The 27,740-nt window shown below is 37.2% G+C and overlaps 1 protein-coding gene and 1 pseudogene across 2 annotated transcripts in view; one reads left to right on the forward strand and one right to left on the reverse strand.

The window, feature by feature from the left end:
• The window catches only part of CAMK4 (calcium/calmodulin dependent protein kinase IV), a 310,888-nt gene that overhangs the window by 161,192 nt on the left and 121,956 nt on the right, over positions 1–27,740 (forward strand). The gene's annotated exons all lie outside the window — the stretch shown is intronic.
• LOC113929738 lies at positions 24,307–25,530 on the reverse strand (annotated as a pseudogene).

The following is a 27,740-nucleotide window of genomic DNA, read 5'->3' on the forward strand; positions in this document are numbered from 1 at the left end:
TAGTAAAAATTAAGTCACAGATAAAAAGTGTAGATAATCTTTGCAGTGGTAGTCTTTTTGTTCAAACTTTCTTTTCAAAGAAAAAAATGTTAATAAATGCCTTATTTCCCCCTACTTTGTTAAAATATTTGATTCAGTGTCTGTTTCTTGGCCATTGATATTATAGTGGAAAATGTCATAGATAAATTGATGAAGAAAATAATACAACTGACTTTTTTTATTGAACAAATGAGTTTTTTTTTTTTTTGAATGTTTCACAGAAACTGCCACACTTCTTACCCCATAAGAAGTTCAGCACAGATACAATTTCAAAATACTGCCACACTTGAACATCACTTTAAGGAGTTGACCCATTCAGTTTTTGCAACCTATTTTAAATTAACTTGAGAGAGATATTATGAAAAATATGGATTATAAATGTTGGAATCAAAAGTACATGAGGTCATTTTAACATCACTTTTTAGCATGTCCTAAGAACGCTCCTGGTAAAAATTTGAACTGCATATTTAAATTCAGTGTAGTGGAATGCGTATGCATCAAAATTACCAGTTAAATTATAGGAAAAACAATAAGAACAACAACCCCAAAAGCCAAAGTGCATTAAAAAGCCTCTGTTCTTGTGTTCCTAAACTCAGTGACCGTAATTTTAGATGAGAATTTTTGTTTACCATTGGGAAAATTTTCAGTTGGCTAGTTTGCAGTTTCAACTGATCATAATCAAACTCCACACACTGGAAAAGGATTTAATGGCTTTGTGGCTAATTTTTTTTCTAACCAGCAGTTGTTCCAGTGCCGTTTGTAAGAGGTATGGCTTGCCTCCTTCACCCACCAGGTCATCTTGACTACAAATGTGGTCTGCTGCCACATATCTCAGGCAAGATCTCTTCTAGGCAATGGTGGAAAAGATTATTTACTGGGGAATGGCAACAAAAAACTTTTCTGACAGTAACTCCTCTCATTCTATAGAATGATTTTCATGGGTGTTTACCTACCAAACAGTCACAATTAATATAAATGTGTACATTTAAGTAACTTCAAACTATTGGAATTAACCAAGAGAGATTCTGGTGATGACTGTTGATCTGCTCCCACTTGGGTGTTGGTGAAACTTCCTGGAGTGGCCAAAGAAACCATGAGTCCTGACTGCCTTCTAACAGTGCCTGGGATCAGAATGTCCCTGGGGAAGAGTCATTATTTCCCTTTGAAGAGAGTGTGAGAAAGGACCTAGGTAAGAAGATAAATTTTCTTGATAAGTGCAACTTTCATAGGGGGACCTGAGTCTGGAAAGCATACAATAAGCAAATGACTTGGAGTCTCCCAATTCAGAAAGATCTGGTTCCATTGTGTCCAGCTTTCTTACACCTTATTCCTACTATATTTTGAGGACCCTGTTTTAAATAGATTGCAAAACTTATCTTTATATAAACTTGGTGCATTTACAGATTTTAGATTCAGGGACTGGGCTGAAAGTGCAAGCCATTGTAGGGTTTTATTTGCATATTCTTCTATTACTTATTTTTCTTTCTGCAATTCACTTGCAAAAATGTTACGTTTAGTTGGTTTTCGTATGAGTAAGAGAGAAGTCTCTTTGTTCAGTTAAGGATCATTTATTCTGAAGAGCTTTTGATACAATTATTCAATTGGCATTTGAATTAGGTGAGGATACTTACTGAAGAACGAAGATTCTTAAATTGTAAAGCCTTAGCATCTTTAAACCTTCCTACCATTGACTTTAGACCTAAAGGAAATCTTAAAGAATTTTATATTTATAGGCTACATTCTCTCCTATTTACTAATAAACATAGGTGTACTTTAATTATTAAAAACCCAGAATTTAAAAATCCAAACATACAGAATTATAAGATAGGAGGATGATAATAATGGCTACAGAAGAATATTTTGCTTTATAAAATAATCAATGTTCCCTCTAAAATAATCATTTATTTTACTGTACTTATTATTTATTTATGGATATTTATCTATAGGTCACATAGTTTGCAGATTAAATTTAAAACTTAATTTTCAGAGTCGTTCTCTTTGAAGATCAATCCAGAACAACGGAAGAACATCCTGGGAATTGAATTGCAGTGCAGTGGGAAAACATGATGTGATTTAGAGATGTTCAGTTTGGTTGACTCAGGTTTTAGAAAAAGCCAATTATGTAAAATATTCCTGGAGTCATTTATACAATGGGAAATAATAACTAAGTATCTGGGCTTTAGCCCTCATTATTGAGGTCATTAAAAATGCCTACTGTAACCTAGAAATGAAACCTGGTTAGTTATTTGAAAGGAAAAGGAAAATTAAACATCCAGTAATTTGAAAGTAACATTTGTTTAACTGTCAGTGAAAAATATAATAATGGAGACTTGCCACATGGGGTTTATCTGTGTTACAGTTATATTTGTTTAACTTCATCAACTGATCGACTTCTTTATAAAACGAACATGTACTGTTCTTCCTGGATACCAGGGACTGTGATCCATGCCGGAGACATGAACGAATAAGATTTGACCCCTGGACTTGAGGATCTTTGAGTCTTGTGGGTTCAGACAAATAAACACACACAGAAGAGTGGCACCATGTCACAAGGCTGACAGCTGTTCATTCAGGACATCGTGAGGACACATAGGTTAATAATTCTTTGCAACTTAAAAATACTCTCTCGTTAATAAGTACCCACACCAAATCAGTTGCCACCTCCATGGTCTTATCAGTTCTCCTGATTTAAAGGCAGAGAGGGTAGCATGATCAAAGGCCTGCATTTGTGTGGAACTCTTCAGGGTCTGGGGCCAACATTCCATTCCCTCTGTGGGGCCCCTGGCTGCCCTTGGAGGGAATGTGTGCCCATTTTTTGTGGCAATTAACTATCCTCATAAGAATTCATGGAAGCTAAAGCTCCTTAAGTTAAAGCCAGATCAAGTCATGAGCTTTGACATTTGGCCCTTCCTGTGTTGCGCCTGGTCCTGAGCTGTTTACTGCCTGCTTAGTAGTGGTAGTTCTTCCCCTGGAGGGACCTGTGGCCTCCATGCGCCTTGCTGTAGGTAGGCGGTTTTGTCTACTCCAGCTTGCTCTTTCTGCATTCGGTGCCCCTCAGTCACCACCATCATCTCTTTAAAATCTCTGTTCCGTTGAACTTTCCTCATTTTTAAAAAGTGAGCTTGAAATAAATATAAGCTGGATATGCGATTTAGGACTTGTGATTTAGTCCATCTCCAGGACCAGCAGTGGCCGCAGTGCCATTGGAGTAGAGGGGAGAGGCTGAGTAAAGGATGTGTAATGGGCTGGTGCCTTGACTTGCAGAAAAATAAATGGGCGGTCTTGCAAGTTCTTGGGAATAAACAGACAAACAGTTTGTTAGACTAAGAATGGGAGTACATGACAGGGTTCAGTCTTGTGTGACCTGCTCTTCACAACCTGAAGAGTGTTTACTGACACCTTCTTGAGTGTCCCTCCCTGGCTCATACATGTTGCTTAGTCTAACAAGGCATAATCAGCTTCCTTGTTTTTGGTGCAGGTCTGAGTTAACCACACTCCTCAGGCATGGCGTCCTATATTGCAGACCGTGCAAGGATTCTCTGGTTTTAGTGCTTTACTCCCCTTCCACCAGCCATCCTTCCTCCCTTCCTCCACCCCCAGTAAGTGTCTATTTTAATGTGTTTGGTGAATGTCTGTGGAAATTAAAGTATCATTATAAAATGAAGTGTCTTGGGGCACCTGGGTGGCTCAGTTGGTTAAGCATCTGCCTTCAGCTCAGGTCATGATCCCAGGGTCCTGGGATGGAGCCCCGCATCAGGCTCTCTGCTCAACAGAGAGCTGGCTTCTCCCCCTCCCTCTGCCTGCTGCTCCCCCTGCTTGTGCTCTCTCTCTCTCGCTATCTCTCTCTCTCTGTCAAATAAATAAATGGAATCTTTAAAAATAAATAAATAAATAAAGTGTCTTGTGCATGAATATGCTTTTAATATACATAAATGATGTGCTACGTAGTGAGGGATGCCACGGTGTTGTCAGAAGTTCAGTAAGGCTCGAAGTTCTTAGATGCGCTAATAGCAAAAGAGAGAGGCAGGCGCCAACTGATAGATGGCCTTACATGTCATGCTAAGGAATTTAGATTTTATCCATTGATAGTAGGGAAGTATTGAAAGATTTTTAAAAGGGTATGATAAAATTATCTTTGAGGCTCAAAGTTACTTTGATAGCAGTGTGGAAGATGGCTCACAGGGTGCCAAGCCTGGCGTTTAGTACGTAGGAACTTCTCAACAATGATAACTAGTATTACTTTTTATGTTCCAGTAATCTCTGACCTACTGAACACATTTTAGCTTTAAAATTCAGAGTATATTCTGACACTGTCACTTAAAGAAAGATCTAGGGAACTACAAAAAGTGTAATGGTCTTTATAGTAGACGAACTGTTTTAAGTCATTGTAAACACACTCCCTTTTCTAGGACATAAAACAATTGTTTGTGTTCATTTGGGAAGCTTTGTCTAATGTTCTGATCTGTGGGTAGTGAGGAGTCCCCTTAGCTGTGTTCCTCTGACAGCAGCAGTGAGCATTATTCTCACAAGCATATGACAGATCTCACACATACCTATTCTAAGAATGACATTAAAATATAGTTGAACTTAAATTGTGAAGTTTATGTGCAGAGAGAATGTTATTAAAGAATCTGACAGTCATCAGTCTTTATTCAGAGCATTGCCTGGGCAAATGTGAAAACTTCAGATGTCCCCTTCCACACCTTCCCTTACCCTCTCTGCCATGGTGAGGAGATGTGGCATCAGTTTAGCTGGCATAAGGTTGTAATTATGTCCAAGACAAAAAGAAAAAAAAAATTATTCTAGTTCCTCTTCCTCAGATTTTCTAAAATTGGCTTGTGGAGGGGGCTGCCTCCTGCCATGTGGCAGCCACCACCTGCATCGTTGCTGGCTTTGGAGAAGACTTGTGAGAGAGTGCTGGTATTAGCACACCATACAGCAAGCCTTGTGCCTCGGTGATATCTGTTTGAAGAAGAATTGAGTTTGTATGGAAAATCTCTAAACAGGTGATATGTTAAACTGCATTTGTGTGAAACTCTTTGGAAGGAAAAATGGTGCAGGAGAGGGTAGAAAGACTACATAATGGTTTAGAGTTTGTTGTGGACAATCTGTGACCCCCACAGAATGTGTCCGGGAATATCTAGACTTTGCAGAGTTAGCATCATACCTTCTGTTCATATGGCAGAGCTGTCATTCAAAAGAAAGTTGAAGGATTCCCTGCTTTTCTTGGGAAGTTTCTCAAAGCCTGCTAATTGTAAATATTATATTAAAGCAGCTGTGTTTGCTGTCATCTTTGGTCTCATTCCAGTAGTGAATCAATGTGGATGATTTGTCAGACTTCTCAGTCTTCAGTAGCAGTGAGTTGGGGTTGTGTTATTGCTATTTTGTTTTTGTTTTTTGTTTCTCTGGCATTTTTTTTCACAGCTGATTTTCTTGGTATATGTAGAAAGCCAGATTAATAATTACACTGTTTTTTGGAAAAGTCAAAGAACTAAAAATATGAGATGGATTTCTGCCTTAAAACTGTTAGTTCTTTCTCTTTAAAGCAAAGCAAATTCCTTGGTTTTTAAATTATGAGTTTGGGTACAAAAAACTTGTTCATTCCAGGAAATACTTGCATTTCATTGCAAGGTGATGCAGCCTGCAACATTGCACAAATGCTTTTCAGGCAGCTGGATGCCAGGACCTTAAGACCAAAGTGGAGGACTCCTCATAGACACCCAGAGGATGTGGCTTTGAGGGATTGCCAAATAAGCCAGATACCATGGTGGTTATAGGCAATGGCTCTAACACTGGAGACAACTGGATTCAAGTTCTAGCCTTACCTCTTACTAATTGTATGACCTTGAGCAAGTAAGTAACCTCTCTGGGCTTTATTCTTTTCATCTATACGATGGGCATAAAATAGCTAGCTTATAAGGTTGTCCTGAGAATTAGATGAGATGTATGTATGTATGTATGCATGTAAAGGGCATAGTACAATGCATGTAAAGGGCATAGTACAATGCCTGATCTAGAGTAACTGCTTATGAGTGCACACACACACACTCTCTCTCTCTCTCTCTCTCTCTCTCTCTCTCCAATAAATAAATAAAGAAAATCTTTTAAATTCTTTGCAAATTTAAAACTCAACTTTCACTTAGACTAAGTATGAAGGATTTGAGAACTTTTATTACGCCAGATGGATGTCCCTTCCATCCTGCCTAAACAACTTAACAATTGTTGCCTGCCTAAACAACTTACAATTCTGTACTGGGTAAGTCTCATCCTAAGCCAGGATTTCTCAACCCTAGCACTATAGACATTTTGGGCCAGTAGTTCTCTGGGTGGAGGTGGGTGTCATTCTGTGCATTGTAGGATTTTTAGCAACATCCCTGTCCTCTACTTACTAGAAGCCAGTAGCAAACACTGCTTCGCTTGGTTTTGACAACAAAAATGTCTGCAGAGATTTGCAAAGGTCATGTTGTGGGGGCAAAATCACCTCCAGTTGAGAGCCATTAACTTAACTCTAGCTACTTAGCATAGATAATTTTAATAAAGCTCCAGTTATGCAACTTTAACATTGCTGCTTTGAGAAAGTTTTCTTTCTTCCCTTGATCCCTCTGTCTTGTTTGGAGGATATTCCTGAAATCTCTTCTCTCTTTATACTTACCTTGTTTGTGGTATCAGCCATTAACTCCAGTCGTGTGATTTGCCAATTTTCCACTCTGAACATCTTGACTGGAAATTTTAGTTTTAAACTCCATATATCAGAACCCGATTTAAAACCTCCTTTGTATTCTTTCTCCTTTGTTCACCATTCTTCCAATAGCTCAGGCTCAAATCTAATCACCACTATTCTGCTGTCTTTGTCTCCTCCCAATTCTAATCATTCCTAGAGATGACTTTTGAAATCTCTCTTACAACCTCTTGTCTTCCTCCTGTTTCCTCCATACTTCTGCTCCTGTAATGGCTTCTCCAGCAGTCTCCTGGATTTTGGTCCCTCTCCCACCAGTATATCCGTCATCCCTCATCCTTTTACAGCACTGATCTTATTGCTCCCATGCTCAGAAACATCAATAACTTCCCTCTGCCTAAGGGATTCATAACAGATTCCCAATCTTAGCATTTAACTGTCCGTACTCTGGCCTCATCTTATTTCACATTACACTACTTCCTCATCCACCTCATGGAAAAGCCAGCCTAAGAGCTCTCGCTCTTCTTTCTGTCTGGGATTGAGTCTTTAATCCCACTTTCTGAGCTATTGCTCACTTCCTTTGCCCAGAATGGCCTTTGCCCACTCTCTTTCTGGTAAATTTCTCCTACCCTTAAAGGTAATCAAATGATACTTCCTCTATGAAGCCTTCCCTAATTCATCACTTTTCTTTAAGTTGCCATTGCATTTTGTCTGAGCTTCTACCTTATGTCACTTGGTCTTCTAGCAGCATACCTAAGTAGAGACTCAAGAAGGACTTTTTGAGTAAGTAGGCAAAGAGAGATAGGATCTCTTTATTAACAGAATTAAAACTTGAAATGTTTTTCCCTTCTACTCAAAGGTATGTTAGAAAGTCTTTGTTACCAACTACTCTGTCATTGTACTTAAGAAATGTGAATAGCCACATGACTTTTCTTAAAAATATCAATAATGCAAGTCATCAGATTCTTCCTTCCCACCACATATTTGCTTTGTGACCCTGGTCAAATTACTTTACTTCTCTGAACCTTAGTTGTCTCATCTCCTCAAATAGGTTATTGTTATGAAATGTGGTATGCAAAGTAGCCAGTACAGTGCCTGGAATGTAGGGCTCAATACATGTAGGCTATTTGTACTTTTCCATTTAAACTATACAAAACATCCTTTTTAAGTGAATTTCTTCTGTAAGGATTTCTACAAAGTGCCCAGATTACAGACGTAAGTATGTGCTACTTGGATATTTCACTGTACTGAAGTCAGAGGGGAGGACTTTAATATGTACTCTTTGAAATGATGTGTGAAATTATATGAGTTGATTTTTGTCCTTTTTTTTAAAAGTAATTTCTTGTAGTAATTGTTTGGCCATATAAAATGATAGGAGCAGAATCTTCCTTGCAGTAAATGTAGAATTCTTAAGTGTATGTTTTTTCCCCCCAGTACAATTTTTTCCCTATAGAAACCACTCTTGAAAGGTATAATAGAAATTAACATATCAAGTAATCCAGTATTAAACAATTATGTTATTTTGGGGGATGCATCTATTTAATATGTGAGATATAGTCAGTATCTACAGTGGAATTTCTTTTAAATGTAGGATTTGGCTAGTTTCAGATTGTGTAATTTTTTTTAAAGATTTATTTATTTGAGAGAGAGACAGAGAGAGAGGGAGAACAGCAGCTGGAAGAGGGGCAGAGGGACAGGGAAAGAGAGGATCCTTAAGCAGACTCCCTGCTGAGCATGGCGCCTGACGTGGGCCGTCATCCCAGGACCCTGAGATCATGACCTGAGCCGAAATCAAGAGTCAGATGCTTAACCAACTGAGCCACCCAGGTGCCCCCAGATTGTGTAATTTTGAGGAACACTTAGTGATACCTTTTGATGCTCTTGAAACTACATGAAGGCTTACCTTTGCCATCATTGTCCAGATCCAGATAAGATTTGACCAATTTCACATCAAAATTCATATAATGGACAGCCATTTTAATACAGTTTTAACACTTTTTTGCAATCATGAATCTACAAATCCATTTATATGATATATAAATAGTATATCATAACCCAATTTTATAACAGTGAAGCCCATTACTGAATATAAAGTATTACTTTTCTTCATTGTATTTACAAGGCTGTAATACAGGAGTGTAAATTGCTTTATATTCTTCTGGTGAATGTAAAGTATTGCTCATGTGCCCCAGAATACACATTTTACATTCCAAAAATTGCCTTATAATTGGCCAATAAGTTTGATAGTGCCTTTAATTCAGAAAAGGAACAAACATGTTCCATCATCTTTTCAGAATACTTTTGTATTTTGAACACTTTAAAAAGCTGATAGTTAAAAATATACAGAAGCTAATGAATTAATTAATTTGTTCTTACCAGTAAGTGATATACTCTAATGCACTCTTGTGCATTCTGTTCTTGAATGTGGTTGAAAACCATTAAGATCATCAAATAAGTGTATTGTTAATATCAATATGTTGAAATCACTATTTCCATCTTCAAAATGAACAATATACAAATGGGGAAAGTTGACATTTACCAATATGGGAGAATTTATATTTAAAGTGAACCAGCAGCAACTACAAACAACTTGAGAGAGCTTTTTCAATCTTAACATTTTGATGAAGTGATAATATCAATCTAGATGAAGAAATGTCACTTCCAAAATAGATGGACTTGATATCAAAAAAGTATTTTATCAACGATAAGAGAGTGCAATAGCAGAATGATAGGAAAAATGGAAAACATATATGGCTCCGTATGGCTTTTTCTGTTCCAGGCACTTTGTATCCTGATAAACATTTTGTTATCTTGTTTATTGCCAAATCATCTGGGACATTCTTCCATACCTCATCTGAAATGAATATACATTTGGGTGACCTTTTGGCCAGAGTTCTTTAAAAAGAAAACTGTTAATGGAAAATTTTTAATTCTTCCACAGAATTAGTGGTCAAAGAGAAAAGTCACTGTTTGCCCGGATAATTAGCAATTTTGATAGCATTAGCTTTTCAATAGATTAAGGAGAGAAATAGTGAGTTACTTTAATTTTATGTACTATTTGCCTTGTTCAATTTAATGACTATTGATTTGTTCAGATTAATTTGAAATATTAACATTGTAGGTGGTGAACAGAACAGGGACTCTGCTTTATTAATGAGTCTGTGTCTACCTGACTAGGGTAGTCTTCAGTTGGGATTCCAAAATCAGATACAGGAGGAAATTCAAATTGATTTAGCTCCATTTATGCGCCTGACACTGTGCTAGGGTCTTTAACATAAAATACTTAATTTTATCCTCATGACAACCATAGTTGTTGGTTATGATCTCCAGTTTTTACATATGAAGGAACTCATTATTACCTCACTCTTGTCTCTTTTCCTCTAAATCTTAAACACACGAATCCTTTTCCCCACAAGATGCATAGGAGGAGCTAAATAAATCTTAGTCTAGAAAAAATGATTTCTGTTTGGTGATGTTTAGACAGATACTAGCATGTTTTGTTGAAAAGGCTCATCCTGTTTTTTCCAATGTGCTGCCAGTGGCAGCTTCATCTAATAGATAATTTTGATTGCAAAGGGCTGTGATGCCAGAGCCAAGATCCTTTTTGTCGGCGTAGGTTACACATGCTTTACTGCCTTCCTGAGAAAGCAGCTCAGCAGTCTAGGATTAAAGTTGAAGAGGACACAAAGGAGCTTATCATTTCGTTTGGCTCATTAGGCAATAATTAGATGCCATTTCTAATTAATGCAGGAAGCAGAATAGACCACTACATTTTAGCCATTAAAAGTTGCATTTTAGGCCAACTCAAATTATTTCATGACCCTAAGCAAACATTACTGATAATAAAGAGGAAACTGACATTCCCCTAAGGGATTTCCAATCATTCCTAATCACATCAGTGCCCTGGCATGTGGCCTAATACTCTTAATTCCTTTCCCCAACCTCCTTTGGCCATTTCCACTTCATAGGAACAGGGCAGGAGATGTCTCCAGTCCCCCAGAGAAGATAAGGCATCTGCTCAGTTCCTTTTCTGTGGTTTCAGTTCAAGGTACTTTGTTGATTGCCACTGTCCCACTTCGGGGTTCCCAGCCATTTAGTCTCACCCCCCAGACATTTGCCCAGGAGGCCCGTTCTGACATTTGAAAACACCCTCTCAGTTGTAACTCCTTTTCCTTCACTTTTTCTTTGAAGATTAGGACACTGAGGTGGCTTTTTCTTTTAACTCTGAGCCTCTGATAGAAGTTAAGTGATTGATCTTCCTCCAGCTCTGTACACCTTTAGCTTTAAATGAATAATGAGATAAACGCGTGAAGATGCATAGCGAAGGTTCCTCTACAGCCATAGTGTCATGTTCAACCCGAGAATTCCGTTATTTGTTTAGATTACTTGTTTTAAAGTAGAAAAAGAAAATAGTTTTCTTAAGTTAGATTATGCCTATATTATTAAAAGAAAAAAGGGTTCAGAGCCTGTAGTGTCTCAGTGCTTTACTGGCATTGATAAATCACTAGAAGCAAGGAATCTATAATTTTAATTAACATTACATTTTTAGGAATAGGAATAGTAATATTCTAACCTATTTCAAAGCTATTTAAATGTTCCCTGGAAGGCTGAATGAGAACAAAGACCAGAAGATATTTCTTTCCACGTTACAAATTGAGTCATTTTGTAATTGGATCCTGATATGTTTTGTGTTTTGAGGATCAAAAACATACAGGAATTCATTTTGAAATTTCTAGCTAGTTTAGGTTTGTTTCCTTTGCTTTTGCCCCAGAAGCAAAATGCAGAAAAGTTACAGAAGAGACATTGAAATAACAACAACAGCAACAACAAAAACAAAAACCTCTTCCACAGGATAGGAAATTCTGCCAAAAAGACACAAGAACTCAGAATTGAGGAAATGTCAGCCTTCCCTCTTTATAAATTCTGATATCAGCAAGAAGGAATAAATAGAGCCTATCAATGCATTTAAGTTAACATGCTAGGAGGACTTATACCCAGAAACTAGGGATGCTTATAAAGCTGCGGGCAGGCTGAGGCAGGGCCTGAATGTGCCAGAAAATGAATGTAAAGTTTCAGAGTTAACTACATAGTAATTTGAAACAGTTTAGGTTAGTTTTAAGGCATCCATTTGCGCTTAGGTAGATCTATTTAGTAGACTCTTATTTCAGGGGGTATTTTATTGTTAACTTCCCAGAGTACACAATTGATGTAAAATCATGGTAAAGCATGTTTTAAGAAAGAATTTGGGTTTTCATAGGAGAATGAACAGTACTCATTTGTTTCAAGCTTGGGCCTGTAATAAGTGTTTTATAGTATTTGTTAAATAAATGAAAAAGAACTGTGTGCATCAGTCAGTAACTTTGTAAAACAAACTTAGGCATTTTCAAGTGTTTTGGGGTCTACAAAGCATTTGAACTTATTATCTCACTGTGATCCTTACAATGACCATGAGAGAGATAAGGCAGGTGTGATTAGGTCATTTTTGTAGATGAGTGATCTGAGGGTCAAGGAGGCCAAGTGATTTCCCTCCGATCAGGGCCAGCTTAATGGGTAAGTGAGCTGTATAGTCACGTGGGTTCCTGCACTCAGGAATGCTTTGCTGTGGCCCCTTTGAAATCCTTAATGACTAAACAAGATGCCCTGTATCGTCTGAATGCAAAATTACATTTGTTTTCAAATAAACCCAGAATCCAGAATATTAAAACCAGTGGAGTAATATATTGAAAAAAGCATAAAAAGTATTGAAAGGGTATCTTTTAGTAGAGTCTGTGAAGATAGGTTGCTAAGAAAGAAGGGCAGATTTGTACAACATGCAGACAGAACTGAAGCACTTGATTCAGTTTACACAAGTGACTTAATCCCTTCAAACCGTAGCTTTTCATTTATGGCAAGAAGATAAATATAAATAGTAATGATTCCTTTATGTAAGTATATTGATTTAGTAAATATATTAGGAGGAAGTATGTTATTTATGACACGAAATGTCTTGCTAAGTAATAGCTGTAAAAAGGGTGATCAACTTTCCATATTTAGACGTAAAGGTGGCAAACTCTATGGCTGGCTGAATTCGTAATTCCTATGACCCACATAGCTGGGCAGTATCCCTGTGCCAGGCCCAGAAGTTGTCAGATAGTAAGACCGCAAACACGGTTCCTGTTTACTGGGACGAGTAGGTGAGGTTCATTGAGTACTGTTTATGGATCATAAGACTCTTTTAGAGTTGATTGCCTTAACATAACTGTGAATAATAGTTATTTTTTTCCCATGTGAACTTTACTACCTACGTACAAGAGGGAAGAAGACATAAGTTTTTTAAGGGGAGGAACCCCCCAACAAACTGTATAAATACAAACCTCTGCTACCCATCAGAGTCGGTTCAACTCAGACACCGCTGTCTGAGCAGTGTCACTTCTCATTGTAAGATTGACTCTTAAATTGTCATGAAATGTCACTAATGAAACAAATCGTCCAGCATTAATGAAACACATGATACCGTTAACAAAGAGAGAGGTGGCAGTGACCTGGTGGAAACAGATACAAATATCTGAAAGAGTAAATAGAACAATAATGTAAGCAAACCTTTTTAAATCCTAAATGCATTAGAAACAGAATGAATTTATCTATTTTATCATGACAAATTCTGTTGATAGAGTTGGGAAACAGTATTATGTGTAAGTGGATTCTTGACTGAATTTTAATTTTTCTTCTTTTCTAACAATATTCTTCATTCTTTCTTTCCTGCTTTTTTCCCCCTTCTTCCTTTCTTCCTTTCTCTCCTTTCATGTGGGACTTAAGGCATTGTTATGACAGAAATAACAAAGAATAGAGAAGTATTCATTCAATTCCTTTAAATTCTCCGGCCAGTGTTGCAGGTCTACTATATGAGGGGTACCGGCTGGTCACAGGCCTTCATCCTCAAGTCACATTAGCGGGACACATGCACACTGTTAACTGTAATGCACAGCAATGCGCAGTAAGTTCTGCTAAGGTAGGGATATAGAGGACATAGTGATTAATTTATTCACTAAAAAAAATGTTGAGGTTTCGTGTCCTTTCCAGATAGGTAGGCACAAAAGACTGTGTGTCTTAATGCTAAATCCTGAGACATGGAGCAGAGATTTGGGTTCAGTCTTAGCTTTATGTCATATTAATTATGTCTTTTTAAGCAAGACATTAACTTCCCAAACTATATTTCTTTATCAGCTGTAAGTCATAATACCTACCTTGCCTCTTTGGTACACTGTTGTGATTATCGTATCGGCTTAGTCAATTCAATACATGAAATATTTCTTGAATTCCAACTATATATACCAGGCTTTGTGCTGGGTACCAGGGAACACAGATCAATAAGATACTTGCTTAATTCAAGGAGCACGCAGTTTATATCCAAAGTTGCTAACTCTGATGCTTACTGAGGCCAGGCCTGTATTATAAATGAGGGAAAGGACATATTATAAACCAGGGGGACTGATGGGTTTCCTGACACCCTGTAGAAAGCATGTCTAATCTCGATGGGGCAGCTTCTGCCCAGCTTCAGCTGGTTGGGTTCTCCAGGAATGCTAGTCCCTTGTATCTAGGCTTGGTTTTCTTAAAATGTGAAATACCCATATTTTTAAGGTGGACATCTAATTACAAAAATGGTCTAAACATTTTGCAGGCAAAGTGTATCTGTGAAGGGTGGAATCCACTTATGAGATGGCCATTTGCAAGCTCTGGTCTAGACAGGCATGCATGCAAATAAACCACAAGGCAAATATTGGGTAGAGAAGTGGACCGCGCTAGCTTCAAATGACTCCAGAATGGAATGAAAAGATGTAGTATGTGTGCTTTGGAAGGTATCCCATTGAGGTGATGATGGTTGTGCTGAGTTAAAGAATGACTAAAATCTGGTTAGCCAGAAGATTGGGAGGTGACTGAAACAAAGACTCTGAATTTGGTTTTGCTAAATACAAAAGGGAGGGCAAGAGGAGGTGAGACCAGAAAAGGACAAGATGCCAAACGACCTCACATGACATGCTGAGAAAACTGGGTCCTTCTCACTGTCACAGGGATAGTGAGTGCAGCAGACAGACAGGCAGATTTCTAGTCTAGAAAGATTGTCCTGGTAGTAGACAGGAGAAGGACTGAGGGGACTGAGACTAGTCAGAGGCCTAGAGCCTCTTTAAGAGACAGTGGCAGTGAGGATGGAAATCATGACGAGACTGGAATTGGTCTGTAAACTAGAAAGCCTTCTATTCATGTGTGTGCTATTCATATATGCTATTACCATTTTTGATATTAAAATGCACAATTTCCCACATTTCAACACCTCTGCCATCAAGATGCCTTCTTCAATCCGTGGGCTGTCATAGTTAAACAAAAGCAGCTTTTCTTTTTCTTTCTTTTTCTTTTTTAGGGATCATAGCATAATAATGCCTCTTAAAATCGATAGTGTCTTTGATACTGTGAAATGGAATAATAATCATGGACTTTAAACCACTAAACTGAATTTTAAAGCAGAGAAATGGAATAGGTTCTAGGAATTGATAATCCCACCTACATCTCTGGAAAGGAGCCTTTAAACATTCATCTGCTTTGGTTACCAGCTATTCCTATTTCCTGAATGTTCATTAGGTCAGGGGAGGCAAATGTGTATGCCACAGGATCTGGGCGGTGGTGTAAATGCATAAAGCTGTTAAGGGGACTACGGGTCCTCTAAAAATCATTTGCTACTTAGGTCATATCAACTACTACTAGACACAATTTAAAAATTAATGTTGCCAGATTCAAGAGAAGCTGGAAATCTGAATTTTTTTATGAAATCCCTCAATACTTAGATGTTGGCAAGACATTCACCTTTTTTTACCCTGTGCAGGTCAAACATCTATGTGTTAAATAAGCTCCCAGCCTTGCCCCTGCTAAGCCGCTTGTTGAAGGAGTGATCGTATTGATATCTAATCCTTACAGTTTCATAATGTTAAATGCTAGATGTTGCCAAATGCCAGTGACAAGACTAAGTCACAGCTGGGAGGGATGGAATCTCTTTCTTGTCTGTAGCGACCATCTGGTACAGCTCCCAGCCACATGAATCCTTTAGAGCAGTCTCAAGGCCTGTGATCTAAAATGGGTTAATTATTTTGTCCTAAAATATGTCTGTTTGATCATCTATTCAACAGGAGAAAAAAATCTTGGCCACAGTGTTTTGACATAATAAAATTATATCTCGTGCCTCAAAATTCCTTTCTTCTTCAGAAACAATAACAGAAGCTATTGATGTTTAAAAGCTGCCTGGAATGCCAAAGGGAATTTCTTAATTCTGCTCTTATAGATTTATCATTCACTAATCTCCTTTGATCACAAGTTTTGTCAACATTTGTAATGCACTATTAATAAATGCATAAAGAATAAATATATTGTTTTTCTTTTTTGCAACAATGTCTGATTCAACTTGATAAATAGGTAAAAATTAAGACTGTGAGGGAGGAGTTCTGCTCTGGCAATGATAGAGTAAGAGGAACTACACTTACACTTCCGTAAATTACCTGGACATAATGCATGGCACAGTTGTTTTTAGGCACTAAACAGTGGGCTATATGGGACTTTGGTTCCTTAGTCTCATAATAGTGAGAGTAAGCAGGAGCAACAGAGCTGTCAGAGGAAAGATAGGCATGTACTGTTAGAAGACATTGGATCTCTGGCCAAGCCAACATGGAGAGACTTCACTGAGCACGTCAGATATTTGCTTGAAATCTCAACAAGGTGACACCTTGGGATATAGGCCACACCCCTAGAGCAAGGACCACGACACTGGACCAAGAACAAAAATCAAATGGATTTGCTCTGACAACAAATAAAACCAAACTGGACAGGATCAAAAAGATTTGTCCACAGTTCAACTGCCTATCACTGAAAAAGGCAACTCTTCTTAAAAAGAAGATAATATAGGGTCACCTGAATGGTTCAGTTGGTTAAGCATTCAACTCTTGATTTTGGCTCAGGTCATGATCTTTGGGTCATGAGATAGAGCCCCATATTGGGCTCCATGCTTGGCGCAGAATCTGCTTGAGATTCTCTCTTTCCCTCTCCCTCTGCCCCTGCCCCCATTCACGTATTCTCTCTCTCTCTCTCTCTCTCTCTCTCTCTCTCTCTCAAATAAATAAATAAATAAATCTTAGAAAAAGAAGATAATATAATCCAAACTCTCTGTGTTATCATTTAAAAATGTCTATCACGGAATAATAAAAAAAAAACACTAGACATTTAAAGAAGTAGGAATATGGATTTGTAATCAAGAGGGAAAAAGCAATCAATAACACAGACTTTGGAGATGACCCATATGTTGGAATAAGCAGATGAGGAGTATAAAACAACTGTGGTACAAACATTTAGGAACATGAAATAAAATAAGTGTATAATGAGTAAGCATACAGATCATCTTAGCACAGAAATGGAAACTATAAAATAGAGCCTAATGGAAATTTTAGAATTGAAAAGTCATTATATCAAATTAAAAATTCATAGTCTTAAGATTAGAGGCTACAGAAGAAAGGGTCAATGAACTTGAGGACAAATCAATTGAAATGATCCAGTTTGAAGAATAGAAAAACAATTGGTAAAAAGCAACAGAGCTCTCTAATTTGTGGAAAAATATCAAGAAGGCTACTATACATGCAGTATATGTCCCAGAGGGAGAGGAGAGAAAGAACTGGGCAAAAAAAAAGTTTAGAGAAACAACAGGTGAACATTTTCCAAATTTGGTAAAGAATATTGCAGATTCAGGAAGCTTACCGAGCAGCAAGCATAATAAATGAAAACAAAACCTAGGCACATAGCCAAAAGCCAGAAACCAAAGGTAAAGATAAAACCTTGAAAGCAACCAAAGTTGACATGATATATACAGAGAACAATGATATGAATTATGGCTAAAACCTCATCAGAAAAAAATGGAAGTTAGAAGATAGTGGAGCCTGGGGCGCCTGAGTGGCTCAGTCGGTTAAGTGTCTGACTCTTGATTTCAGCTCAGGTCCTGATCTCAGAGTCCTGAGATCCGAGCCCTGCACCGGGCTCTGTGCTCAGCGTGGAGTCTGCTTGAGATTCTCTCCCTCCGCCTCTGCCCCTCCCCGCTCTTGCATGTACTCTTTCTCTCCCTCTCCCTCAAAATAAATAAAATCTTAAAAAAAAATAGTGGAACACTTTTAAAGTCCTAAAACAAAACAAAATCTGTCAGCCCAGAATTCTACATCTAGTGAAAAAAAAATTTCTCAAAAATGACAGTAAAATAAATACACTTTAAAATAAATGAACGCTGTGCAAATCTATTGTCAGCGCACACAAACCACAAGTAATGCTGAAGAAAGTTCTTCGGGCTTACTCAAGGAAAATAATGCCAGATGGAAATTCAGATTTTTAGGAAGAAGTGAAGACCATTGGAAATAGGAGAATGTAGGTGTAAAAGACTCCTTTTCATTCTTCTCTTTAATATCTTTTAAAACAGCTAACCATTTGAAGCGAAGTAAAATCACTGTAGAAATAAAATGTATCACAGCAGTAGCCCAAAGGATAGAGAAGGAAGGGAAGGTGGTAAATGGAGTTATTGTGTTGAGATTTTTATATTTTATAGTATTAAGCAGACTTATGAGCAGACCATAAGTTAAGGATAATTATATACGGGAATCCTGAGAGCAACCATTAAAAAACAAAACAAAACAATGAGGTATACCCTAAAGGCCAAGAGAAGTACAAAATATAATACTGGAAATACTAAAATACTAAATCCAAAAGAAAAAGGGAAGGTATAGAAAAAAATAACAAAGAACAAATGAAACAAACAGCAATATGAATGACTTAAACCCATCCATATAATTAATAACATTTATTATAAATGAACTAACTACTTGGATTAAAAGGCAAAAGCAAAGAATCCAATTTAAAAATGAACAATGAATAGACATCTTTCCAAAGAAGACATCCAGGTGGCTAACAGGTATATGAAAAAATGCTCAACATCACTAATCATCCAGGAAATGCAAATCAAAACCACAATGTGACATCATCTCACACCTGTTAGAATTGCTATCATCAGGAAGGTAAAAGATAAGTGTTGGCAAGGATGTGGAGGAAGAGGAACCCTCGTGCACTGTTGGTGGGAATGTAAATTGGTGTAGCAACTGTGGAAAACAGTATGAGTTTCCTTGAAAAGTTAAAAGTAGAATCACCATATGGTCTAGCAATCCCACTTCTAGGTGTATATACACAGGGAACAAAATCAGGATCTTGAAGAGATAATCTGCACTCCCATGTTCACTATGGCATTATTCACAATTGCCAAGATATGGAAATAACCTAAGTGCTCATCAACAGATGAATGGATAAAGAAGATGTTTATTTACTTATTTATTTAGCCATGAGAAAGAAGGACATCCTGCCATTTGCAACAACATAGATGGATCTTATGGGCATTATGCGAAGTGAAATAAGTCAGAGAAAGATACATACTGTATATATCACTGATAAGTGGAATCTAAAAAAGCTCAACTTTTAGAACAGAGTAGAATGGTGGTTGCCAGAGGCTGGAGCATGGGAGAAATGGAGAGATATTGGCCAAAGGGTACAACCTTCCAGTTAGAAGATGAGTGAATTCTGAGGACCTAATGTACTGCATGGTGATTATATTTAACAATATTATATGCTTGAAAGTTGCAAAGAGAGTAAATCTTAAATATTCTCACCACAGAAGAGAAATAGTAATTATGTGAGGTGATGGAAGTGTTAAACTAACCCTAGTGTGGTAATCATTTCACAATAGGTAAGTGTATCAGATCAACACATTGTACACCTTAAAGTTACACAATGTTATATGCTAATTATATTTCAATAAACTGGAAAAAATACATATGACCAATAGTATACAAAAACAATAGTACTTATTGCATGTTGATATTATTAAGCTTAAGTGAAGGTACGAAGGTTGGGTTAGATGGAAACATATAGATACAGCAGATACATTATAGTAGATGATATGGAATAGAAGGGGATGGGTCTGGGAATGGAGGAGAAAGGTGAAAAAAAGAGCCGTAGTTGTCCTCAGAATGTATGGTGGCATGAAATGGTGGACTGGAAATTCAGAGAAAAGAAAAATAAAGTCTTCATAAGGCATGTGGTTAATTGATCCTAATGGCTAACATATGAGGCAGTAAATATTTTAAAGCAAACAAAGGGAAGGACTGATAAGAGTGTTAAGACCCTTTATGTCCACAGTATTTACTGTTACATTACTTTCTGACTGAGAACAAATATATAAGGCAACCTGATAATTTGAAGCTGTTTTTTGTTTGCTTTATTGTACTAAAATTCAGCATTTGGATTCCAAAGCTTCTTGAGCTCTTATTTTCTCTTAGGTCAGGGGCTTTGTTAAATTTTTGAAACAAAGGGAGTCATATTTAAGCCAGTCATTGCAGAGATCCAGGACTAGGAACAAAGTCACAGCTAGGTGCTATCAGGCAACTGAAAGAAATTGTTAACTAGGGGAGCAGGGCTGTGAGAAACTGGAGGCTCACCAAGTAGAGGGTATAACGGTTCATGGTTTGAAGAATTAAGCACTTGCCAGTGTAGATTTTGAAGAAGGGAGTATATCGGTCAGGAATTAGACACAAAAGAGTGGGTATAGAGCAAGCTGAAATCAGGGTGAAACAACAAATGAAACTCTGTCAGGGAGAGTTACAAAAGTCCACATAAGGCCCCACATAGGAAGCTGGGTTATGACCCTGATGACTGAGGTGGAGTGCTTGCCCTTGCCCTCTGCAGGATTCAGCAAGCAGGAAGAGTGAGTGTCGTTATGGATAGACTGAAATTCTGAACCCAACCTTATTAAAACTTTGGGCCTTGAGCACCTCTTAAAATCAGGGCTTTACTGTCATTCCTTGGCCTGAAATTTTTGAGATTTACTTTAGGACTGTAAAATTTAACTGACTTGGAAAACCTCCAGGTCTAATAACAACTTTCTAAATTCTAAAGGTTAGCCGTTCTTCAAGTTGTAGATTGAAAATGCCAAATCAGTAATTAAATCATTTCAGCAGTTTTTCCTGTTCCTTGTTGGTTTAAGGTTTAGATTTGATTTTTGTCTTTGGTGACCAAAGAACATCTTAAAACACTTTAAGTCTTGAAGAGGACTGAGGAGTTGCAGCTGACAGGGAGGGAGAATGAAACAATGAAAAACTCACTGGAATGGGGCAAAATGTGTGCTGACATTAAACATTTAGAGACTTGGATTTTTTTTCAGGCTCCTGTTCCTGAATATGCCTCTACTTTCATCCCCAAGAAGAATCAATTTTGAAGTTATAACCAGTCTTCTTTAACAATTCATCTAATCTAAAAAAAAAAAAAAACAATGAAAAGAATAGGTTTGTTAAACAATAGCAAGTCAATCATGTAGAAGAAATACAGTGACATAGAGAGTTGCTCACATTATGTTTCAGCATATGATTGACAGTTCTTATAAATCACAGCCTTGTTCTTAAATCTTTCCATAATGAGCATTAGGAGGATCTTTCCTGCAAGCACATACACATATTGAAAATAAAAAAATTTAAAAATTGGGTGCAAAAACAAAAAAGAAATAAATGTATTGAAATGTTTAAAAATGATTAATATTTTGACATAACTCTATCCTTAACCAGGCACCTTCAATGTTAGAGAAAGATAACAAGATTCTTTGGTTCCATTTCAAGACCCTTCCCATTTAAAAAACAACAACAACAACAATGAAACTCTTTCATAACTTATGAGGCTTAATACACTTAGCAGAGATAATTTTCCATGGCTGTGAAGCATATCATTACAGAGACACATCTGGAGGCAGACAACAGAGTAGTCAACAGTCCCTCCAAACTTCTATGTTTTAAGAGATTCTATATCTGAATACTCTTGCATTTTCAAAGAGCGAGTTGTAAGTTTGCTGGCAAGGGAAGCCAAGCTCTGTTGCTTCAACTCCCAAATCACCAATGTCCCACTAAGTCCTCCCCCAGAAATCCAATCACTGATGTTTAGCCTTCTTACTGGGAGAATGCCCGTGATTATAAATTGTCTTAACATCATGCATTTCATCCTAATTCCCTAAAACATTAATGTGAATCCAGTTGATAGTTGTTCCTTAAATGCTGGATATGAGGAGCATGTAAAGATGAATTACAGGATAAAAAGCCCCCTTTTCTGTACTAAGTACTCCTAAATTAGTAGCAAGGGACTCCATACTTGAAGTGTTCTCAGACAAATACATAAATATTGTATTTGGAGCTTTTCCCTATATCCCTAAGTTTGACGCACCCTTGGATACCAATATCAAGTGCTTAACAGCTTTACCGGGGCAATAATGTGTGTGTGTATGGTATATAATAATAATAATATAAAGTGTGTGTCTGTATAATAGCAAATACATAGCTTTATGATTATCATGTACACATAATGTACATAATTTTATGTAATGTACATGATTTTATGGCACGTTATAGGTTTGAATACTTTCTCATCTTTACCTGCAATGAAACATGGTAGTCTACATTTTCAACTTTTTGCCTTTACTTTTTTTCTTAATAACCAACCATATTAGACAAGGCTAGAGCTAAAAAATATTTTTTTTCCAAAATTTCTGTTAAAGGGGCTCCTGACTGGCTCAGTCGGTGGAGCGTGCAACTCTTGATCTCAAGGTTGTGACTTTGAGCCCCACATTGGGTGTGGAGATTACTTAAAAATAGTCTTTAGGGGTGGCTGGGTGGCTCAGTCTATTAAGCCTTTGACTCTTGATTTCGCCTGAGGTAATGATTTCAGGATCATGAGATCAAGCCCAAGTGGGGCTCTGTGATCAGTGGGGAGTCTGCTGGAGATTCTTTCGCTCCTTCTCTTTCCGCCACCCCCCACTCATGCTCAGGCATTCTCTGTCTCTCAAAAAAATAATAAACCTTTTCTAAAAATTCTGTTAAAGAAAACCAATGTGAAAGTGGAAATCAAGCTCAGACTCCAAAAGGATATTGACTTTCTTTCTTAACAAAATCATAGCAGAAAAAATTCTAACTAGAATAATTTATTTCTTGGCCTTTTTTGTTGAAGAATATATTGTAAATGAATAGATGTAAGTGAAGCTTATTTTTTTCCAGTTGAATAACTCCATGAATATAATATCCTTCACTATAATCTCCTTGCTTTCTTTATATCTCAGGAAATTTCATGGTGATTCTCTCTGTATATAATCTATTTTGAAATGTGGATATAGCATTATAACAAATGTTCTTTGTGTATTAAAAATTTACCATTAATGTGTAAAATAATTTTTATTTTTATATAAACATACTGAACATGGTTTCTTTTTTTAGTTTTAAACATACACTTTTATTTTTATTTTTTATTTTTTCATTGTTATGTTCATCACCATACATTACATCATTAGTTTTTGATATAGTGTTCCATGATTCATTGTTTACATATAACACCCAGTGCTCCATGCAGTACGTGCCCTCTGAACATGGTTTCTTTAAGCTAATCATTTAATTTCAGCACAGAAAATTGGTTATATTTTAGAGAAATTACTGAAATGTTATTTTCATGTAAATTTATTTCAGCTGTTTTGTTCTTTTTTTTTTGCTTTGTAATTAGTATATTAAGGAGACATTCATACATTTCATTTGCTTAATGCTGATACCCAGATTTAAGCTTGTGAACATGATTTTTAAACATACAATTAAAGCTATTCATCATAATTTGCTATACTATCAACATTAAATTACAGTTACTTCAGAGCATAAGTTAAATTGTTTAAAGTAACCCCATAACACACCTAAAAAACACCTTCCTATCTCATACATGCAAATTAACTTCTCCACGTAAATGTCTCTTCACTCTAAAGTACCCTGCTCCCAAAGTCACTACTCTGAAGCTTAAAAGAAAAGTGTAACCAGGACTGATATATATATATATATATATATATATATATTTTTTTTTTTTTAAAGATGGCACAGCAGAAGGGAATGCAGTTCTACAAGTGCAAGCCCTCAAGCAGCAGCATATGATAAACCCCTTCTTTAGAGAGGTATCCTTTCTATCAGTGATACCACAGGACAAATTACATAGCATGCCATCTTCAAGTAACAGTTGAGGCAATAAATGCAGAGGCATCACAATGAATCCCACTTAACTGTAGACCAAAACACTTCTCTACAAATTCTTTGTCTGATTGCCAATTAAATACAAATTTTAACTTCATAGCTTAACAACTAAGGGTCATACACTGAAGTCAATACAAACACCTAGCATTTCAGTCTGAGCTGTTTCATATACATAGAGCTGAAATTAATTACAAGGCATGGCCTAACAAATGCTAGGGGATATTTTTTTTTTTGAAGTAGTTTTTACAAGTATTAACTTTATCTTGCACACTGAAGTCATCATACATACAGGACAAAGTCAGAGCTTTTATACTTGAGTTTATTCTTCATTTAACTTTTAAAACACTACTATAGTTGAATATTAACACAAAAACAATAGCAAGTAGTGAGCTATGATTATAGTCCTTCACTCATTCACTACTGCATATAAAATGCCAGCAATGTTACTCACTGGTCCCATTAAGAGGTCTGACACTGAACACCACCCCTGGGATGATGTTCATCATCCACATAGGCTTCTCCATTGTAATGGCGCCATCTTTCCTGATTTGGATCAAAGTCCACCAGTTCTTCCTGGTCCATTTCACCAGTCCCTTCTACTTCCTTCTTCTCAGGTAGGAGTTTTTCCAGCAAAGAGAGTTTATCAGGAGAGAGAAAGCCATTCTCAGGAAAGTTTACCTTAAATTCGGTGATTAGGCAACCTTTCTCATATGGTCTACGATAAATTGACATGCCTTCATTTAGCACACACTTGATATCTCCACGTTTGACAATTTGACCTGGCTGAGAGGTGATGACGAATGGTTCAGTTGTCAAGAGTAGATACTGGCTTTTGAAAGCCGCACAGTGCTTTAACCAGCTGTATGTCCATACACATGAAAAGGTCTTCTTGCCGAGTAAAAACAGCGTGGTCCTTCTGATCTAAAACAATGGACTGGTTCCAGTCCTGGTTCTTGGTCTCCTTCACCATGGAATGTTATCTTCTGGCCATCCTTCATGCCTTTGTCAATATGAACTTCTAGAATCTTCTTCTCTCGAACTATCTTCCTCCCATTGCAGCTTTTACATCTATCTTTGGGACTGATCTGTTCCCCATGGCCCTGGCACTCCATGCACACAGACTGAATTTGCTGAACCATTCCCCTGGCACTCCATGCACACAGATTGAATTTGCTGAACCATTCCAGGTCCTATCTGATGTATTTTTATTTGCATTCCAGTACCTCGGCAAGTAGGACAACATTCGACTGCTCCTTTCTTACCACCTCAGCCTTCACATTTATCGCAGATCACGTTCTTTTGCAGAGCTAGTTTTCTTGTTGCACTATTAAATAAATCTTCTAAGGTTACTGAGAGCTGATGCACATTTTTACCTCTCCTTTCTCTCTGCATCCTTCCTCCTCCTCCAAAAAACATATCAAAGATGTCCATGGGGGAGCCAAAACCACCACCAGCTCCACCTTCTTTAATTGCCTGTTCTCCTCCTTTGTCATATAATTCCCTTTTCTTTGCATCAGAGAGTACTTCCTAAGCTTGAGAAATCTGTTTAAACTTCTCTCCTTCGTTTGGATTCTTATCAGGATGGTACTTCAAGGCCAGTTTCCTGTAGGCCTTTTTCAATTCCTCTTGGGTGGCATTGGGTTTGACCCCCAAAACATCATAGTAAGTGGTTTCTTTTACCATTTTCTACAGCCAGTGAGAGGGCCGAGGCCGGTGTGGGAGAGCGGGAAGAAGCGCGTTGCTGGACGCAGCTCGGGCAGCCGCTGCTCCTCCGCGTCTCACGGAGCATTCTGGAAAGTTCCCTGTTTTGTTCTTTTAACTTAATCTTTTCATCCTCTAAAAAGTTATTCCTAAAATTGTAACTATGTGAGGTGATGGATGTGTTAACTAATCTTACTGTAGTAATTATTTTGCAATATGTACATATATCAAATCTTTACATTGTATGCCTTAAATTTATACAATGTTACATGTCATTTATAACTCAATAAAAGTGGAAAAAATTAAAAGATCTGTTCATATTAACAAATCCATTACTTAGCAAAATAAAATTGGACTCTCTTAATGGATTCCTCAAATACAAAAATATAAAAAATTTTTTTTAAAAATTTAAGTTATTTCTAGCATAACGTTATCCTGAGGTTGATCAGTTAAGAATGTATTTTGGGGTGTGTGTGTGTGTGTGTGTGTGTGTGTGTGTGTGTGTGTGTGTGTGTGTGTGTGTGTGTGTGTGTTTAAGATTTTATCTATTTATTTGCTAGAGAAAGAGAGAGAGCACAAGTAGGCAGAGCAGCAGGCAGAGGGAGAGGAGAAGTAGGCTCCTGGCTGAGCAGAGAGCCCGATGCAGGGCTCGATCCCAGGACCCCGGGATCATGACCTGAGCCGAAGGCAGACGCTTAACTGGCTGAGCCACCCAGCCATTCCAAGAATGTATTTTGTTAAAAATTTTTGGAAGGCTTTTGCTAAGACAATTATGTATATCCTGAAATTTTTGATAGGTAATTTAATGTGATAAGGAAATTAAGGAATAGAGGATATTTAATGTATTTCTTTTACATGAATTTTTGAGTTTATTAATTTTTCAATTGTTATAAAAGTGGAAATTAGATCTTTAGTTTTCTTCAGTGTTTGCGAATCCCTTGTATTTCTTTTCTTCTTTTCCTTTTTTTATTTTTTAAATGTCATCAGTTATCATTAAATAAAAATACACTAAGTTGAATGTTACAGGCTACATTTTGGTAATTTTTTTTAATCCTACCTTTGAACAATATGGTTTTCTTGGAAAGGTTTTTCACTGTATTTTTATCAAGGTATAATTACATACAGCAAATTTTATTATATATTTCTACCTATTTTAACAAATGTATATTATTGTGTAAACACCACCACAAGCAAAATGTACAAGTTTCGTCATGCCAAAAAATTCTCCCATACTCATTTGTATTCAATCCCTCCCTCATCCCTAAGCACTGATCTATTTTCTGTCCCTATAATCTTGTATTTGCAAGAATATTCTAAAAATGGAGTAACACAGTCTTTTGAACTTGGGATATTAGAGAACCATCCAAGTTGTTGTGTGTACCCTAGTTCATTCCTTTTTATTTTTGGGTAGTGTTCCCCTATATGGATGTGTCACAGATTGTTAATTCATTTCTCAGTTGAGGGATGTTGGAGTTGTTTGCAGTGTTTGATGATTACTAAGAAACTGCTGTAAAGATTTGTTTTTCAAGTTTGTGAGTGAACATAGCTTTCTTTCTTTTTTTTTTTATTATGTTCTGTTAGCCAGCATATAGTACATCAGTAGTTTTTGATGTAGTGTTCAACAATTCATTAGTTGATTATAACACCCGGTGCTCATCACAAGACATACCCTCCTTAATACCCATCACCCGGTTACCCCATCCCCCCACCCACTCCCTTCTATAGCCCTCAGTTTGGTTCCTGGAGCCCAGAGTCTCTCATTGTTTGTCTCCCTCTCTGATTTCTCCCCATTCAGTTTTCCCTCCCTTCCCCTGTGGTCCTCCGTGCTATTCCGTATGTTCCACATATGAGTGAAACCGTATGATAATTGTCTTTCTCTGCTTGACTTATTTCACTTAGCATAATCCCCTCCAGTTCCATCCATGTCCATGCAAATGGTGGGTATTCATTCTTTCGGATGGCTGAATAATATTCCATTGTATATATGGACCACATCTTCTTTATCCATTCATCTGTTGAAGGGCATCTCAGCTCCTTCCACAGTTTGACTATTGTGGACATTGCCGCTATCAACATTGGGGTGCATGTGCCCCTTCTTTTCGCTACTTCTGTATCTTTGGGGTAAATACCTAGTAGTGCAATTGCTGGGTCATGAACATAGCCCATACCTTAGGCAAATACCTAAGAGTGAG

Source organism: Zalophus californianus, chromosome 5, assembly GCF_009762305.2.
Source record: "Zalophus californianus isolate mZalCal1 chromosome 5, mZalCal1.pri.v2, whole genome shotgun sequence".
In the NCBI taxonomy this organism is placed as follows: domain Eukaryota; kingdom Metazoa; phylum Chordata; class Mammalia; order Carnivora; family Otariidae; genus Zalophus; species Zalophus californianus.